The sequence below is a fragment of the Epargyreus clarus genome, unplaced genomic scaffold (assembly GCF_041222505.1).
Source record: "Epargyreus clarus isolate Ecla_fem2 unplaced genomic scaffold, WU_Ecla_fem_2.2 ptg000029l, whole genome shotgun sequence".
NCBI lineage: Eukaryota > Metazoa > Arthropoda > Insecta > Lepidoptera > Hesperiidae > Epargyreus > Epargyreus clarus.
Genome location: NW_027332235.1, coordinates 5,872,124 through 5,891,288, shown reverse-complemented (window position 1 = coordinate 5,891,288; position 19,165 = coordinate 5,872,124). Strand labels below are relative to the sequence as shown.

At 34.3% G+C, this 19,165-nt stretch overlaps 1 protein-coding gene and 1 long non-coding RNA gene across 4 annotated transcripts in view; both read right to left on the bottom strand.

The window, feature by feature from the left end:
- The window catches only part of Sox102F (transcription factor Sox102F), a 376,128-nt gene that overhangs the window by 146,464 nt on the left and 210,499 nt on the right, over positions 1 to 19,165 (bottom strand). The window contains exon 1 of one of the 3 annotated variants that reach the window (XM_073089570.1): positions 14,799 to 15,081. The exons of the other annotated variants lie outside the window; for them this stretch is intronic. The gene's annotated coding sequence lies outside the window, so the exon portion shown is untranslated. Of the gene's footprint in view, positions 1 to 14,798; positions 15,082 to 19,165 lie in introns of those variants that run through there. 3 annotated transcript variants of the gene reach the window in all.
- Positions 10,212 to 11,626, bottom strand: LOC140754386 (uncharacterized). The gene is made up of 4 exons (XR_012103652.1): positions 11,421 to 11,626; positions 10,829 to 11,009; positions 10,670 to 10,747; positions 10,212 to 10,561 (listed from the first exon to the last, which is right to left on the bottom strand). It is a non-coding gene; the product is annotated as an uncharacterized LOC140754386 (long non-coding RNA).

Genomic DNA, 19,165 nt, shown 5'->3' with positions numbered 1-19,165 from the left:
GAGCGTTACGATTTGTCTTGCAAATCGGTCTCCGTACAGCATAATAACAATACTTCCTCAAAGGAAGTGAACGAAGTTTGAAATGAAAAGAAAGTGTTCTTTTATTCAGATTACGTTACTTAATTTTTTGTTGAGTTATTTTTATGACAGCAGAGAGTATTAAAATAATACCTACCAGTACTGGGCTAAGTCGTGATGACTTTAATAACACAATCTATGGATAATTATCATATCAACTTATAGGTACTCATCTAAATTTCTGCAAGTACATAAATCTACAAATAAGTAAGGTATTATCGCTTGACTTTCCTGTCGCGTAGGCTTTGCTAGGTTGCGGTCTAGTCCGCACGCATGTTACTGGTATCTACTTGAATCATATTGTTTCATAAATACTTTTCTTGACATATGACATCCACGCGAGTCACAAAGAGACTGCAACGTATTAATTCACGCATGCCAATGAGACATGCGTGCGGGCGTAGTACCGCGTGACATGAAGAGGCCCTTACTTTGTAGAACGCACTTCTGCCGCTTAAAGTAACTAATAAAACCCAAACCAAAGTTGCATCTAAGGATATTGCAATGATATTACATTTTAATAAATAAACACGAGATATCAAACGATTAAGATTCGAGGTAATGCGTTACGACGTATGGAGCTAGCAAAATTACCTAAACCATCATCGTAAACCTACTTACGGCTTTCAACTGAATTCCGATAGAAGTTTGTCTGTTTGTGTTATAAATCTATAGGCACCATACGTACATAAGTGTAATATACTATACGAGTATAAAAGAATAAAAATCATATTTTTAAATATAGGTAGATATTGAAATATATGTAGATATTATTTTGTAGTCAAAGGTCGAAAATGAATCACGTATAATTTCGTTCTATCCTTCTGTCTTTCCTTCTGCTGTCAATGTTTTTATCTGTGCATAAGATATTAACTGAAATGAATCACAAACCTATGCGTTATCACCTTTGAAGTGTAAATATGACTGCATTTTGTAAAAATAATCATAATAATTATTAGTAACAAAACTATCATACCACCGTTGTATGTATCTATAAAGAATTACATTTAAAACTAAAACCTATTCATAGAATTCGAAATTTCATTTCTTTAAGCAACATACGAGTTCATAACAACACAAGACATAAAATACAATTTAATTAATTATTCTTTGCAAAAAAATGTCTGGAAATAAAAGTGTAAGGTGACTGTGTCTTAAAGACTGATGAACCGAATAATGACTTAATAATTTATGTGTCAGAACCAGCTCTATAGAGTAGGTATCTATAAATTAGCTTGTTGGTCTAGGTACAATTCCAAATTCAAAATTTGGTCTTGAAAATTTTGATGCAAATAGGAGAAGATAAAAATGCTTTGGTATTCATTGGAGAAACAAGAAAAAATGATACCTATTTAGAAGAATAAGTAACAATACTAATACAGCACTATCAAGAAAAATTGCTCATATTATTTATAACTACCATTTAAAATGTAATGTGATAAATAAATGAAACGTACGTACTTACGGTTTCATATATGTACGATTCTGTATTAATAAGCTTATAGCAATTGGCCGTACAGCGTCTCTAAGAGCGTTTGTCGTTAAAAGGAAAGCTTACACGAGTTCATGTTTGCAACAAAGCCTGCAGAATATCAAAAGACCATATTCACTATTAATAATTCTGTTGATGAACAGCTTCATTAGATGAAATCTATTTTGGGCTATGCACCATTGAGAGTATTGGACAAAGGTGACAATTTTTCAGAACCTAATTATACGAATAAAGTCGAGTTATTGACTTTGAACTATCATTCGTCTTAAAAGTCTTGTCACGATCCTTCTGTTATCAAACCGTGTATGTATCCTTGAGTCGTCATCTATTTAAAATCATAGTTTGAAAATCTTAATAACATTAGCTATAATTTAAGAATTAGCTTATTTATAAAATCGAGCTGCATCATCTTCTCAGACATGTCCTACTTAATCGTCTTTAAGGGATGAGGCAATACCATAAAATTTAACTATATCCTTTTTTAGATACACAGCCGTTATCAACTATCAAAAAGTCGGCACTCGAATCAGCCATTACTTCATTGACTTATGAATCGTAAAATTTTAAACGCCATACATTAACCACAGTGTTTGATTTTAGCGTCGCCATCCTACCGTGACCACATCCTATCAAGCTTAGAAGTCGATAAATCGGTTATTAAAGATAACCGCATCTTCGAACTTTACTGCTGTTTTAACTGTACACGTTTTTCAAGTTACTCGTTTCTATTCGGTTAAATGGATACAATTTTTTCTTTAATATTCATCGCATCCGGTGCACAAGGTTTATATTCGATTGGATTTACGACTGTTTTCATTGCGGGCACTGTTTTATATAAATATGTTAGACGTTTTCCGGTTGGTTAATAAGAAAAATAATATCTAATAAAAACAATTGGTGCGCTATCCTAGATTTTTGTAACGGTGTCAGTGCGGTGTTACAAGGAGTTGCTATTTTATTCACATTAATGACGTAATGGATACCAAATCTAATAAGGTAATTTATATTTAAGTATGGATTTGATCTTGGTTCCATAATTCATTAGATGTTCATGTTATCATTATTTTAGTGTCTGGAGTTGGTATCGATAAATTTCTTATTTTGCTAGTTCTTATGCTACAATTGGGAATTAACGAGGTGTGATAATTAAAAAACTGCATTAGAAACTCATCATCTTGTTGTTTCCTTGTTTTATTCCTTAAATACAAAGAAAGATAATTTTAACACCCAACTCAGACTTAGAACAAAAAAATAATTTCATCGTACAATGTCAGATTGGGAAGCGAATCTGGATCCCTGTCAATTGTTTACAGTTTGGAACTAAATAAATATAACGTAATAAGACGACACTGTCGCAAATAATGGCGCATCGTGGTGGGTTAATTAAAGTAATAAATTAATGAGATCTCTGGCAATGGACTGTATCCAAAACGATTAAACGTTTTCCTTATTCCAATATTACTTAAACAAATTAAAACATAATTTAGGACTAATAAAGTTTAAAGGTTTTTTGGGGTAAACGGTTTTATTGTTAACCTAAGTACCGAACAACGGTAGCGGTTATAAAATATCCCAAATTGTTTTCGTAAATTATGGTCAGCGATTGGCACTCAATACTAACTTTGTGGATCGTAAAACGGCTATGTCGCTAATGCAATGGATTGTTCATATTGCACTTACAATATTTCCCGAGGGGCGCTTACGACTTCCTTTTTTAAAATGAACTTTCGTCAAATTGCATCGATATCTCAGATATTTTGCTAATGAGGTTATGTATGTTATGTAATATGAATATTCGCATTCCCTGGGCCTCAAATTAATATTTTTTCAGCTTTTTCATTTTAAGTATGTTTTTTTTGATTGGACCGAAAAAACGCCGCGTATCTCGAAAAATATAACTATTAACTATTTTTAACTATTTTTTTGCCTTAAATATTTGCATTACGAGTCCATTAAATTACTACGTCAATGGCACGCGCTTAAGGAAATTACTACTTTAAAAACACGTGTCAATTATTGGCGCCGTGAAGGACATTAATCGTGAATTATACGCGAATAAACCATTAATAAATCACTCGGTTCTATCAAAGTTGTAAATATGATAATCGGCATTTGTTTGATATTGGTGAGGTCTGAAAATGTCAAAATGTTACAAATGTATGCAAATGTAAAGTAAACCAGATCTAATCAGATGTATAATCAGATATAGTGTATTTTAGTAGCAACATGGCGTTTTGTTTTTACACCTGCGTGATAAGAAATATCTTTTTTACCGACTAGGAAACGACCACTTCGTCTGATAATAATTGTTACTACCTCTATGGATCTCTGTAACTCCATATAGAACAGGGTTTTTACCTGAAGCCGACATCAGATGTCAGCTGGCAACTACGCCCTTTAACTGAAACGCTAGAAACTTTAGAAATAGGTGGGACGGTAGTAGGAAGGCCAGTCGAACTATACTGGTTCAGCCAATTTCCATAATATCTCCTAGATTTCAGGTATTCTAGTATCGAGATGTAATGTTTCAGATTAAAAAGCTCTTAATTCTTAAAACTACTAACCAACCTCTCCATAAAGGGATCTTTTATAGGAATTTGCTTCGGATGCTCCATTACCGAATCTATGTCCCAAAACTAGAAGTGATTTGCAAAGGTCTTATTTTTGTATACATATTACCAAATTTGCGGTAGATCGATAGGTATGTACCATCTCTAAAATTGCTTCGTTGACCTCGGTTTTTGGACTTGAGACCTTCGAGAACAAATATTTATTGGTGCAAGAGAATTATTGGCAATCAAATATTCATTAGCATTCTAATGATGGTCTTCAATTAATTAGTCAAAAAACTAAGTTTCTTAAATCATTCGATATTTTCATATATCTATTATTTTTATCAAACCAACCTCTGAAATGTAAAAACCACATAAAGAAATTTAAATAAAGTATTACATTAGGTATAGATGCCTATTTTATCAAAAAACTAAAATATGTGAGGCGACATGTTAAAAAATATGTAAAACTTCCTTTGGAATGCTTTTGCTGTAAAGTACCTACTTAATTAATTCTTAACTTTATGCAAACATGTACCAACAACGTCATCTCCTATCACATTGAAAAAATAAATCGAAAGAGGTACCAAAATTTTATCACATTCTTAAACGTCAACTATACCAATTTTAGCGACAATTACACTAGTTACCTATTTTCAAATAAAAGTTCCGATTTTTGCACAACAATTCATTCCGAAACTATTGAAAATTTTCAAAAAATTGGACCATTGTCCACAAAATAAGTATCACAAACTATGTCGCGGAAACTAATGAGAAGAAAATCAGTAAATACCTAGATCCTGGCCATCTTTTTTAGAAAACTTAGGGCCATTTTCCTGTCACGCATATCTGTATGGTGAGCATACATCCTATAGTTTCATAGATTCTTTTCATTCGTGCTACAGGCACGCGGCACACCAAGGTATGTACTACAGAGCGTTAATTGGCAAAAACGGACATGTGTGCGGACGTAGACCCGCGTGACACGATAATGACCCGAAAGGGATTACTGACAGACTAAAGCGCTTATGAGCATTTTAAAACATTGCAATCCCTGAAATATCTAAAAGCTTTTTAACTTCAGACCCAAAACCTGAATGTCTTCTTCATTTCAGTTCAGTTTAAATAAGTAAGCCTTTTCAAGGCATAGAAAAGCCTCACAAGAATTGCGTATTAATGCATCACGAAATAAAGAAACGTACGAATTTACGTTTTGTTTGTACCATTTCAGTACCATACCATTTTCATTTACCAGATTCTGAATAACCGGCGTCGTTAACGAAACTCTTTATTGCAGAATACTAAGGACATTAAATGAAATTTAAGAATGAAATAAAGTCTCACGCGACCGAAAAACGGGCGTATTTCGGCAAACAACAGATCGGCTTGCGTTAATTTAGTGCCTGCTTCATTTTAAAATTTAAGGCTCTTGTTGTATATGCTAGGGGTAATGAGATGCGTTTTACCAGCAAATGAGAGCACATCTATAAATATCAAAATAGGTATGTCGCGCATTTTACGTTGAACAAAAATGATAAATCGAATAAAAATACAATTAATTTCAATTTTAGGCTGTATTAAAGAGAAATTTTAGGTCTTTAGAGGAATTATCTATAGGTAAGATATATGTACCTAATTTATAGTAACTGAATGACAAAAAAAATATATGTGTGATCGTGAATCTTTATATGAATTCTGCCACTGCGCACTTGACTAGTGCGATGGACTATGGCCTAATCCTTCTCATTCTTAGAGAAAAACCCTCTCTCTCTGAACCATTGCTCAGTAATGGGTTGACTACGACGACTGAATGACACTTTTGATTATAATTCTTACTAATTCGATTTATTTACATAACAAAACTATCCTAAAGTATCTAACATGTTCCTCTTTTCCAGTAGATAACATCTAAATATTTTCCCGCCGCGAGCAAATCGCTCACCGTCGCTCGCTTACAGTGAACCAAGTACAATTTACCGCCTACTTAATTTTAAATTTTAAACGCAGTAATTTGTACGTCAGCTCGACAATCATACACAGTGCACAGCGCCGCGGGGGTACCGAATTGTACAATTATCAATTGTCACCTTTCGTACGTTCATATCGATTTTGTCTGTTCGTTTATGATTCTCAGGTTTTTGTTATGACACAAACGAGGGCTGTGTCTGAGGACGTAATTACCACTTCGAATATGAATGTTTGATTGACAATAATTTAAGTAACTTTTTATAGTATGTATATGATTAGTAGACGTGCACGCGGTCCACCTGAGTGGCTACTGTCGCGTATGTACGTCTGTGACCACCCCAGATAATATAAAATGACTACCTGAATTCAGCCACAGAGACGTCGCTAATGACTCAAAAAATATACATATTAAGGGAAATATACCACACCGTTTAAACCAGAATACAGTAGCGCTTAACACTGCTGTTATTTAGCAGAAATATGACATATCCCACTTTACTTTTTAGACCTACATACATAGTTAGGTACCTGCGTGGCTGCACAGCTATTATTTACGATGTGTAATATGTGTATAAGTATACAATTTTGCAAAATACCTAAGACAATTTAATAGTACCTACTATTCAAATTTACAAATCTATCCGCCTATCAAACTATCTATATTTAGTTTCGTCGGTTTCTATTATCTATTAATTATTTTTTATTCTCATTTCATTTTTCAAATAATTTAATTCTAAAAAATCCGTGTCATGCGAATTTCGAGTTTTAAAAATTTTTAAACGAACAGGTTTCGATACACCAACGCCACTGAGCCCCGAGCGCCTAACAGCTGAACAAAATGCCTCAGTTACAGCCAATGGTCGTTCAAACTTGTTCTACACCTGTTTACAGATTCAATGCCGAAGTTCTAAGGGCTATCTGATGGTATTATGGTAATTGATACTAAATAGCATTTGTATCTACCATTTTGTTATGAGTGGGTATTAAGAAGTTTTAAAAGGTTCTTAATTTGAAATACTAATGCGATGAACATTCCGTGACAGGCTGTAGTCCGGGTTCGATCCCCGAAAAATGATTTTAGGTTTCTGATCTCGGGGTTAGGTGTTTATGTACTTTTGTGTGCATCAATGACATAGGGATCAGAAAGATTTACTAGTCGATGCTTAGGAAGATCCCTGACCAGATACACAATTTAAGTTTTAATTATATATTTCTTTTGAGTCTGAGTGGTGTTTGCGTGTTTACAACACCCATAAAAATAATCACAATCACTCCTTAGAAAGCACAAAGAGGTTTTTTTGCTTCCCTCTTAGGTATGGCTTAGCACTCTTAAGTTCAATTCCCGTTCGAGCACACCAATAATAATGGATATTCAATCTGTTCTAGTTTTCGGTTGTTACTTGTACCCACAAAATAAGACATTGAGTGAACTGCTTAGAAAATAATTAAGCTTAAAAAGAAATGTAAATATTTAAGCGTGAAGCGTTACATTTAAATTAAGATGCACGACAGGGTAAGGGCCAAGTTCTGTTTAATTAACATTAACAGCCAATAACATATTAACATTATTAACATAGTGACTTAACAATTAGGTAAGTAAGGTGTTACGATTTATAATAATCATTGATATTTTGATTGCGAAAGATTAATAAAGATTAAATTTCATATTATTTTTACAATTTAGGAGATATTTATATCAATGAGAAGTATGTCAGTAAGGTAATTGAGACAAAATGTCAATGAGTTACATCACAAAGGCAAATCAATGAGATCAATAATGCAATGAGATTAATAAACCTAAGAGAACGATGAGAAAAATAATTCAAGTGTAGGTGTTATTGAGGACTGAAAACTGAACCTGAAAATAGATCAATGAAATAATTATTGATTTGGCTTATGGCAATGAGAAAAGTAAGTCAATCAAAATCAAAAGACCATAATAAATACAAAAATGATACATCATATAGCTACAAAATGCCAGATGATTTTACTACACCAAGTTGTAAGCGTCCTTAAATAGGATTGAGGTCCTGGGCCTAAAGTCGGTCACAGATACGTTGCTTTTCCCTAAAACTAAGTTAAGTATAAATCCTCATATAGTTAACTAGCTGACCCGGCAAACTTTGTACCGTCTCAAAATCTATTTATCAAATAAATATCATATAAAATATAGGCTATTACTCGTGGATAATGTAGCTTTCAAAAGGTGAAATATTTTTTAAAATCGGTTCAGTAGTTTTTGAGCCTATTCATTACAATCAAACAAACAAACAAAGTTTTCCTCTTTATAATATTAGTATAGATGAATAAATGATCTCTGCCTTCATACAAATCCTGTACTATAGCCTTCGATCACTAATAAGAACTAGATACACAATCCCATACAAAAAAGAACTTAAAAAGTGGCGTCAAATTGACGTCAAAAACAAAGAAAAAAAAATTGACGACCGTGGTTTGTCACTTGGACAAGGAATTAGTGGAGACGAACTGTCATTACTTTTAATATTTTTATTAGGTTGAAGTAATTAATTTTAATGAACATAATAATAATTTATCAATGAAAGTAAGTAATATGCAGTCACAATTTATTATAATAAAAATATAATAAGTTTAAAATTAAAATATAACCAAATACAAGTAATTTAATTAAAAAATCAACAAGCTGTTTACGCCGTTATCCAACGAAATGGACTAAATAAATATGTAGTAAACCAACATTTATTTCAATTATTTTTACCGACTGCCAAGGAAGGGTTATGTTTTTCGCGCGTATCTTGTATATTTCTCTTTATTTATTTGATCGGATCTAACAAACGGCTGGATGAATGTCGACAATTAAGGTGTCATTATATTCGTCTCAATGACCCGAGTGTCCTTAGATAGGGGTTAGAAAAAAAAATCAAAATGGCGGGTTTTTGGCGCGTAATAGTAATATTATTATATTTGTATATATATAAAATAGCAAGGTGACTGACTGATTGACGGACTAAATTATTTTTTAATTTTTCAGAAATCAACGTACAGCCAAAACCGCTTAATTTAGAGTTCTGAAATTTTGCACATGGGTTCGCTATATAGCGTAAATAAGTACTAAGAAAGCCCTTTTGGAAATTCTACCCTTAAGAGGGTAAAACATATGACAGTTTTTTTCAAATCCTTTAATTTTGAAGCAACTACTGTAAAATTTAGTATTTGGCTTTCTGGATAGAAATAAAGACACACCTATTCATCCCTTTCCGAAAAATCAACCCCATAGAGGGCAAAATAAGGGTTAAAAGTTAATTTGAACAACCGTCAATTTTGACGCAAACACTATGAAATTTTGTATCTGGCTTGTTGGATAAAAATAATGAAATTCTACCCCTAACGATATAAAATAATTACCAGAACTTTGAATTACTGAAGTTATATATTTTATAAAGCGTGGATGTTTTTCCGAAATAGTAACACGTTTTTAAAAAAAGTTAACCAAAACTATGAGGTGGGGTCTTCGATCACTAATAAGAAGTCTGTTGTCTATATTTTGTTAAAAATTTTGTTTTTTTTTCAACACCTATCTAAGGACACTTTGGTATTTGAGACGGATATAATGACAACTTAACTGTCGAAATTCAATATCTTTGAAGATATAGATATTGAAAAAAGACTGTAAAATATTATCGTCGAAACTCAATGAATCCGAATGTAGATCTGAATAGTGAATATATAGTGGGATATGGAGCTGGAGATTTAGTACGTTATGTAGTCAAAGCTACGAAATGTGACGCATGTGTAAGTAGTTTGTTAGCCCACGATAAATTGTTCTTTCACAAGCTTATTGATGTGAAATATTTAGGCGGTCTGTTTTATTCATCTCTAGACGTTTTTGTGTTTGCAAAAAAACAGAAGTTACAATTAGGCTGTACCAGATGTGTCCTAAAAAGAATTTAGTTTCTATAATTTCCACCAAAGTATTATCATCATTTTTGGGTGATGATGTCTTTTCATCCAACTGCCACGACAATAATCATAGAATTATTACAATAAAGTCTATTGTTGAACGATACACTAAAATAAGATTGCATTACATAACCAAAAACGAAAAAATAAAAATCGTAACTGCAAATTTTCTTGCAGCTGGAGGATATTGAGCAAAAGGTCGTTTCTTCCCTTTTACGTTCTTTAAATACATAGCATTAAATGTCTCTGTTACTTCTATGTGTTTTGATAGATCATGAAGTAAAGACTGATCTACTGTTTGACGTTTATTTAATTTAGTCATGATACCCTTCAAACTACTATATTTTTTCTTTAGTCTACTATTTTGCTTTCGTAAATTAGATAACTTAATGTCTTTTATTTTTATAAGTTTTTTGCAAGCAAAGAGTTCCTTTTTTATACGACTTTTTCTTGGTGTGTCCAGAATCGAGCCAATGCTTAGTGATGAAGTTGGACTTTTCGAAGTGACAGCAACTGTTGTTTCATTTTTTTTCTGAAAATAAATAAACTATAATAAAATATGCGATAAAATATTATCTTGTAAAATATACAAAATATTTTTTGCAGATTGATATTATGATTACATTTTTAAAACACATACATGTACTTGCAAGCAACAATGTTCATTTTCTGGTTTTTTGTCAACAGAAGACTCATCTCCATGATTATCAGTTCCTTCCTATGAACAAAAAATCATAAATACTAATCCATGTTAAAGGCTAATAAGTGAACACAATATGTATATTATAATTTTACATACTATTTGAGGGACAGCGGTTTTGTGTAGCCTTTTGATTCCTTTATTGGTAATATATCCATCACTTTCTAGAAAATGTTTCGAACATATAACGCTGTATTGAGATGGCTTAAAGAATTCCTCGCATCTTTGTTGTGCTACAATAGATATCCATTCTTCACAACGCAAGGGATCTCGAGGAAAGCTAAAAATATATTATATAATATTTTACTTAATAATTTAATTTTACTCATTTCCTATTTACATTTGGTATCTAAAACCGCTGCTTAACCTTTTAGGTAAACCAGGCATATATTTGATTATTATACAAAACAAATATTTTTATAAAACAAAAAAAAGAAAAAAATAATTAAAGAAAAAAATATAAAACAATAGCGACTCCATTCAAAATAGAACAGAGTCACCATGTTATCCGAACAAATCAAGTGGGCATGCAATAGTAATAATTGTACGCTTAGTAACAGACTTTACAATTTACATGGTTTATACATTCTGTTGACAATTTCGAAAACTTAAAAATAAATTAATTACGCACGATATAGCAGTATTTATAATTAAGTGATAGCAATTACATACTTATAATAATAATACTTACCGAAAATACGATATTCCATCCTTTTTTAACGTCCTAGACGTGTGATTTTTGCAGTTTTTAAACGAGCACTGAGGCATGTTTATTCTCCGATCGTTCAAACACTACTAACCTAAAATCGCGCCCAAATGTCAAATTGGGCGCGCTTTTCGTCGCGTCATTCTGTCGTCGCTGATTGTGTATCTAGTTCCTATTAGTGATCGAAGACTATAGCCTACATTTCTCTCACACTGACAGAATCGTGCCCAGTAGTGGGAACACAATGGCTTGAAGACAATCCTTTAGATCAGCGTTTCCCAACCTTTTTCAGTCCACGGACCCTTAGGAAATCCAGCACGGTTTTGACGGACCCCCTTAATAAAATAAACAACAAAAAAACGGATTAGGTATTTATTTTACTTATTACAGATACAAAAAAAAAACACAGAAGGTTATAGTTATAACTGTTTATTATGAAAATATGAATTAAAAATGTGAAGGTCGGTGTTCCTTTTTTGCAACTAAATCAGGGATATTCGGGTTGATGTTGCTACTAAGCTGTAATCTCAAATCAGATTCTACTTGTAATCTGTTTCTGTATTTGTTTTTTGTATAAACAAGAGTAGAGAATCCCTTTTCACATAGGTATGTGGTTGAAAACAGCAGTAAAGCGGCCCTTTCGCATTTAATGAGCGATTTATGTATGGTCTAGAGATGACACCGCGGACCCCCATACATATACTCGCGGACCCCCAGGGGTCCGCGGACCACAGGTTGGGAAACGCGGCTTTAGATCATATAACAGTGACGCGTATTGCCATAGTTAATGATTAAAAATAAAGGATAGACAATAGTGCCGCGGTAGTCTAACTCTTAAGGATTCCAGAACTTCTTAAACATTTGCAAAAAAATATATATCAGTAAGAAATCCTCTTACATTTTGTAGAAAGCTTATTTAGGTATAAGCAATTCTAACTGCTTATAGTATTAACAGTAAGGTACCTTAAAACGAGAAGGTACATTCACTTTAATATGTAGATTGAATGTACCTTTAATTTAACGTAAGGTATCTCGATTTCAGGTACTTTGAGGTACTTAAAATCGAGATAATTAGATACCTGTCAATGTACATTTACATGTCAGGTGTTGGTAAAATTTGATCTTGTTTGGTATAAATATTATACGTACATGAATCTAATGTCAGTATTTATTAGCCTTTGTTTAACCCAAATCTGATAAGACGACACATGTTTTCGACAGGTGGCACAATTGACCTTAGAATTGTTTATAAGTACAAATTAATAGTCATTAATAATAAGCACTCCATAATAATTCGTTTCAAATCGAATTATGGTGGATATTACATTGAACTTTACATTTTAAGGTGGTAAACTCTATGGTTAAGTAGTTATCGGTACCTTTGTCATTATAGTTCTTCCTAATAATAATGTAAAGCTGGGTCTGTTCTGAAGGTTGTGGGCAAGGCAGAGACTACATCGTTGGTAGCTCTTACTCGTGTTAAAATAAAATATAATATCATTATTTAAAATATAATTTAATTATTTATTCGTTAGTCACAGGGAATAAGGGAATTAGGCATTACTCCCAGGTGGGTTGATCGCTTAACTACAGAAATACCTACTTTTTTTTTATAATATAAGAGTAGCAGACGAGCATGCAGTCCACCTGATGGTAAATGGCTACTGCCGCCCATGGACATCACCCCAGATAGGATTAGATATTCCCACCTGAGGTCTACGCTGGAACGCCTCGGAAAAGTCTATCTCCCTTACCACACCCTTCAAACCGGAACACAGCAGCGCCTAACACTGCTGTTATAAGGCAGAAAAAGGTGTGGTGGTAGTGCCGCCGGAGTCGAACCACAGGGTTCTACCACCTTCAAATACTGTTCATTACCTATGTAATGCATGAACACTCCTTGTGGCTATAGGTTACAACGCCTGTAGGAATAACAGGAATGGGATATCTACTCTTTCCCTGGAATTAGCTAAGTACAGAAATCCCGGGTGCATTGCTTAAGAAATACCTACCTACTATGGTATAAGTAACTACCAATAGATCCCACATGTCCGCTAACTACCTACATATTACATACGCTCACTACATAATTAGGTACCTAAAGTGTCACATATAAATACGGCTTATATTTAAGAAGCAAAAATATTGTACCTTAAAAAGGGTATGTTACCTACATAGATTAGTAAAGATACTTCGCCGCCTTGAAATTGAATGAAGCCACAAACGGCTTATTTTAGTATAGTAAGTTCTTTTTTTGAATTCTTGACAAATAAAAACATTTTTAGAGAAAATTTACGAATAAATAACTAATACTGCGTAATTTACGTAATAAATAAATAATTATTTCAAATATTTTAGGGACATTTTAGCACGGAGACGTGGCAAAACTTTTTTACGCAACTATTTCAATTCTCAAAACTGGGTACATTTTCTTGTTATGAGTGAGTAATCTTTACTAATCTATGGTTACCTGCTTAGATTTTTAAAGATTGATGCCGACTTCAGGTTACATTTCATGTACCTTTTAGGTTAAAGAAAACTCAGTCATATACACTTCCTCCCTCGGTATTACCTCATCAAATCATAAGCGTTGAAACAAGTGTAAGGTTCGTAATTAATTTCGTATCGCATATTACTTCAAAAAAATCCGGTCTCAAAGGGGAAATTGGAAGTCAGAACATTCCTTTAATTTAGCGGTTAAAATGGGGTAGTGTCCTACAACCATTCATAATAGGTCAGCGGGGTGGAAAACCTGTTCCTAGCTATGAATTACGGTGATTTGTCCAGGAAATCTTGCCCAAATGTGTAATATGTGATCTAAATTTTATTATAAAAGCGTAGTTATATTTGAAATAAATTTTAATAGATAACCTTAGTAAATACAAATTACGTTATCCACATCACGATCGACCCAAAAAAGTATCTAGGATTCAGTTTTCGGAAAATAAAAAGTCGCATAATAATTCAGATCAAAAATTATAAGGTCGAAGACCATTTGTCACAAATCTTGTCCGAAGATAGTATTCAAAGCCTTTTCGAAAATATTCACGCATTAAAATTGACTTATATTTCAAATAATTTCAAATCGTATGACCGAAACCTTAACCAAATTTCTGTTACATGATATGGAAAAATATTATGTGTCGAAATTTCATTCATTTTTAATTTTTAATAGGAATATTATAAGTAGCATTCGTTATACAATGTATTTATAAAATCCTACTTTTGATTTCAAAGCTTATAAAATAAGCGTAGGTAAGCACGATTTAATTTTAGCTCCTTGCATATCGTCGCGAGTGGTCTTATAGGAAAATATCTTCTCTATCTCAACCTTACGATGTCTAGAAAATATAATTCACTTACCTTCAGATGCGTTACCATCGTTCCTCCCGCTTGCTGAGACATCAGTGAAAAAGTATCAAAAACGATTAGGGGACAAACAAAAATAAACTAAACATTAACACGTCCGACCGTCCTATCACAACAATTATTTGGCATTATTCACAGTCAAGTCACTAAGAACACAAAAAACACAGAACATAAACGAAAACAGAATGGTCCAACAAAAGTCGGGATTCGCGATCGTGTTCGAGATCGGAGCGCGACACACGTCTGACTAGCGCGCGGCGCCAACACACAATGCTAGCAGATCGAAACTCGTCGACAATACGCGCACGCTACAATGACCACCGCCCCGCGCGTGCGACAAGGACGCACCGACCTAATGTCACTGCCCTACGAACAATGCCGTCCTTCGAGCCCTACCACCTGACTGTCACGTCTAAACCTAAACCTCCGACGTAAACCAAAAAACGCCACTAATCAAGCACTAGGCGATTAGACGCTCAGATGCATTTACAATCAATTGTCTAATCGGAATCTATACAAAGCGGTACGGCCGTCCTCTTCTAGCGGATATTGTGTGCGTGGTCGTAGCGCCCTCTCGCTCGGCCGCGCTCGGCGACTAGGCGACTCCGTCCCGTTCTAGGCCCCGCCCAGGCGAACGTCTTTGAGTGTGCCGCCGCTGCAGTGTGTGTGCGAACAGACGCTCATTGTGGAAACTCGCACACCACAATGAGTCAGGTGGGAGTGCGATCTACGAGGGCGTTTAAAAAGTCGATACAATCGCTGTTACACTGGTATTTGTGAAGAAAATTTTCTTTATTCCGAACCAGCCGGACTGGGCGTGCATTGTTAGGCGTGGCTACGGAAAACGTCTATTGTGTGCGAGTTGGTTGCGCGATTGGCGCTCTATTGTTGTTGACAACGGACTTTCCCACCGGAGCTCTCGACGAAATACGATCCCACCGACGAATATTTTTAGACATTCGTCGCTCTATACATTTGCATATCGTACACAAAAAATTCCATTATACTCTGGACGCATTATCTACAGGTATGTAATACAAGGTCGAACTGGTCGCGTCTACCTACAATAATAATAATGCCAATAAATTATAACTCGTACCTACAAATGTAACCAACAATTTTCTTTACAAAATAAATTTTACATTGTTCTTAGTTTTAGGTATCTGGTTGATTCGTAAGCGTTTCAACTTCAATATTAGGTTGGTAACTACCTATAGTTAATAAAAACCAGTCAAGTAAGAGGCGGGCTCGGGGACAGAGTTCCGTATCATGATTTCTCTTAGAAATTTGAATTCTGTTCATGTCTTCGTACAGGTTATGACTTTGGCTTTTTATCTCGCAAAATTGTGATACAAGGTCAAGCCAATGTTTTCATGTAGGAACGAAGGCTTAAGTTGGTACTTTGAGTATGTACCGTCCGTCGGTACCGTATTTGTACCGTCGTCGTACCTTTTACTTAATTTCTGAATTCTTTTTTATTTTTGACTCCTGATAAGATTCAAATTAAAGGACATACCTACCTACTTAGTACATAATAAGGGTAACCTAGCTATGTAAAATGTCCTTTCTATTTATTTTCTTTATTTTAAGTTACTTTTGTTAGTCAATTTATTCAGCTGTGATTTTTACACATTTTGCATTTTAAGTAGGAGTGCTTTATAAAGTTGTTTTTTTATCCCACTGCTGGGCAGAGATTGCTGGACCTTGTTTCGAGATTGAGAACTATTTAAGCCATAATCAACCACATTGGCCCAGTCTGGATTTATGGATTTCACACAAATTTGAGAGCTTTTTTTACAGAATTCCAAGAGTTGCCCGACAGTTAGGTAAACCTAGTGATAATTTTATTACCTAATAGATAGGTATCTAGGTATTATTCTAATCCCTCTATTCTCTTCAATTCTAAAACGCACATGACTTCTTGGGATTTGAACCCCAGACAAATGGGAGAAATCAAATGGGAGATGCCGAATTTCCAACCGCTATCTACGTTATCACCGAAACTGCTAGTCCGCTCTGAAGTTGTTGCGAGCAGGTGTTATACAATTTGCTATGGCGACGCGATTCATTTCTATATTCAGCGGACTAGCAGTTTTACGCGGACTGTAGGTACCTACCTATTTACATTATTCACAGATTATATCCAAACAATCCATTACATTTGTCCCAGCAAGGCGTTACATTGTTATCACTTAGCATAATCGTAACGACCTGAATTAATTTATTCAACTTATCTACAGATATTTAAAACCTGTTAGCACTTAGCATACCGATACCTAAAGTAAAGTGCAATAACCTCTGGCAACGTAGGTAATAAAAATATTGGGTAGACACCTATCTAGATCTTAATAGCTAACCATTTGGGTACCTTTAGATATAGCTGTTAGGTAATTTGAATTATTGAGGAAAAGAATAGATAATAAAACAACAGCCAAATATATTTTTTCTTAGGAAGGTATTTACTTTTACTTACCTAGGTATTGATTACCTACCTACATAAGTAGATCGGTACGTAGTAGGTAGTATGTAGGTACCTAATATCTACTAGCGGATACCTACTATTTGAGACAATATTACTGCCTTGTGTCGCTCAAACTACTATGAGGTCAATCACCTATCCAATTAATTCTTATTTTATCAATTTTCACAAAGTGCTAATATGTAGGTACTAATGGTACGATATATAGGTAGGTACATATTTGTGTACCTACCTATATATCGTACCATTATCTCTCTTTAAAGGAAGGTAGATATGTAGGTACCTACCTACCTGCAGTGTGTACTTATACCTACCCAATACCTATTTTGATAGCTTTAAAGTAATACCTATATATCATGCGACCATATAACTCACATAGCGCCGTCCCACATGGGAGACTTGTTTTAGTGAGCCCATGAAAATTGCTTTTCGTGCCATCTCCATTACGGTAGGTAGATACTCAGTCATTTAGGTACAAGTGTTTGCCTAGTGTAGTCCGCGTCAAACTGATAGTCCGCTCTGAAGTTGATGCTGGCAGGTAGTCATACAATTTGCTATGGCATAACATAGACATAACTTACAAAAATTTGACATATGACCGGAGTCGAACCTCGGTCTTCCAAAGTGGGTACCTACTAACTTCATTGGCCATAATAAGATTATCCCACTAACTATGGCGATATTCATTTCTATATTGAGAGCGGACTAGCAGTTTTACGCAGACTATACCTAAGTACAGACATTACATAATAGGTATCTAACGGGGTATTTTTGTTATTTTTAATTAAGTGTACAATAAAGAGTTTTATATTGTATTGTAGGTATTGTAAATGGCATGATCATTGGTAGGTATAGGTATACACCTAAAATAATGCCTAGGTAGATACCAAGCTCACCTAACCTACCTAAGTTTTGATTAGTTTTTCAGTCTGTTAGTAGGTAGATACTTAGTAACACTGAGTACTAACTCTAACGTTACTTCTTTTATTATACCGACGTATAGGTAGGTATAGGTATCTACAATGAAGAAAATCCCTATATATCTTATCAAAAGTTTTAATTACGAAAACATACAGCAGGACACCCGAAAACCTCCCTCGCTACCTGAAAGTAGCTCCCCTTTGTCGTTATCGTAGACCTAATAATAATCAGAAATGGCATATGCAGATTGCAGACTCACAGTTATTTAGAACTTACTTTTGTATGCAAAAATAAAATTAGCAGTCTACCTACAGCCACGTTTAACTACAGGATAGTAGCGATTTTCTTCAACGTTGAATCACGTGATAATTGATTTATAAACCACACATAACTTTGCAAAATCAGAGGCCTGGGATTTTTTTGGGGAACCTCGAAACCCTCGGTCGAGAGGTCAAATTTCAACCGGCGTCTATCACGATTACTTAAAGATTTTTTTATATTTGTTATCGTTCTTATATACCCACATGTCACTTCTATTATTTTTTTAATAATTATTTTCCTATTCACATGACACTTCTATTTCTTAATCACTCTATGGTCGAACCGAAGATTATCGACGGAGCAACCGACACCGATGCCACCCGCCAATTACTTGATTGGTTTCCACTGTTTTTGTTTACAGACCCTTATTCCAACTTCCTAAGAACTGCTCGAGATTGTGTAACGTTTGGTTTGATTGGATGGATCGTTACAGATGGCGTTTTGATAATGAATAGAGTTCAACTTTGTTTTGAGGACAAAGGAAATGTGATCTATTTTTGTTGTAAAGATCTTTACTGTTTGACATTATGATCGCAACTCTACCTAGACCTATCTACTGTAGACAGTGGTGTTAAACGTTACCGTGTTCTGTATTGATAAATGTGGGAAAGGAGAGTCATTTATACCTGATATTTCAACT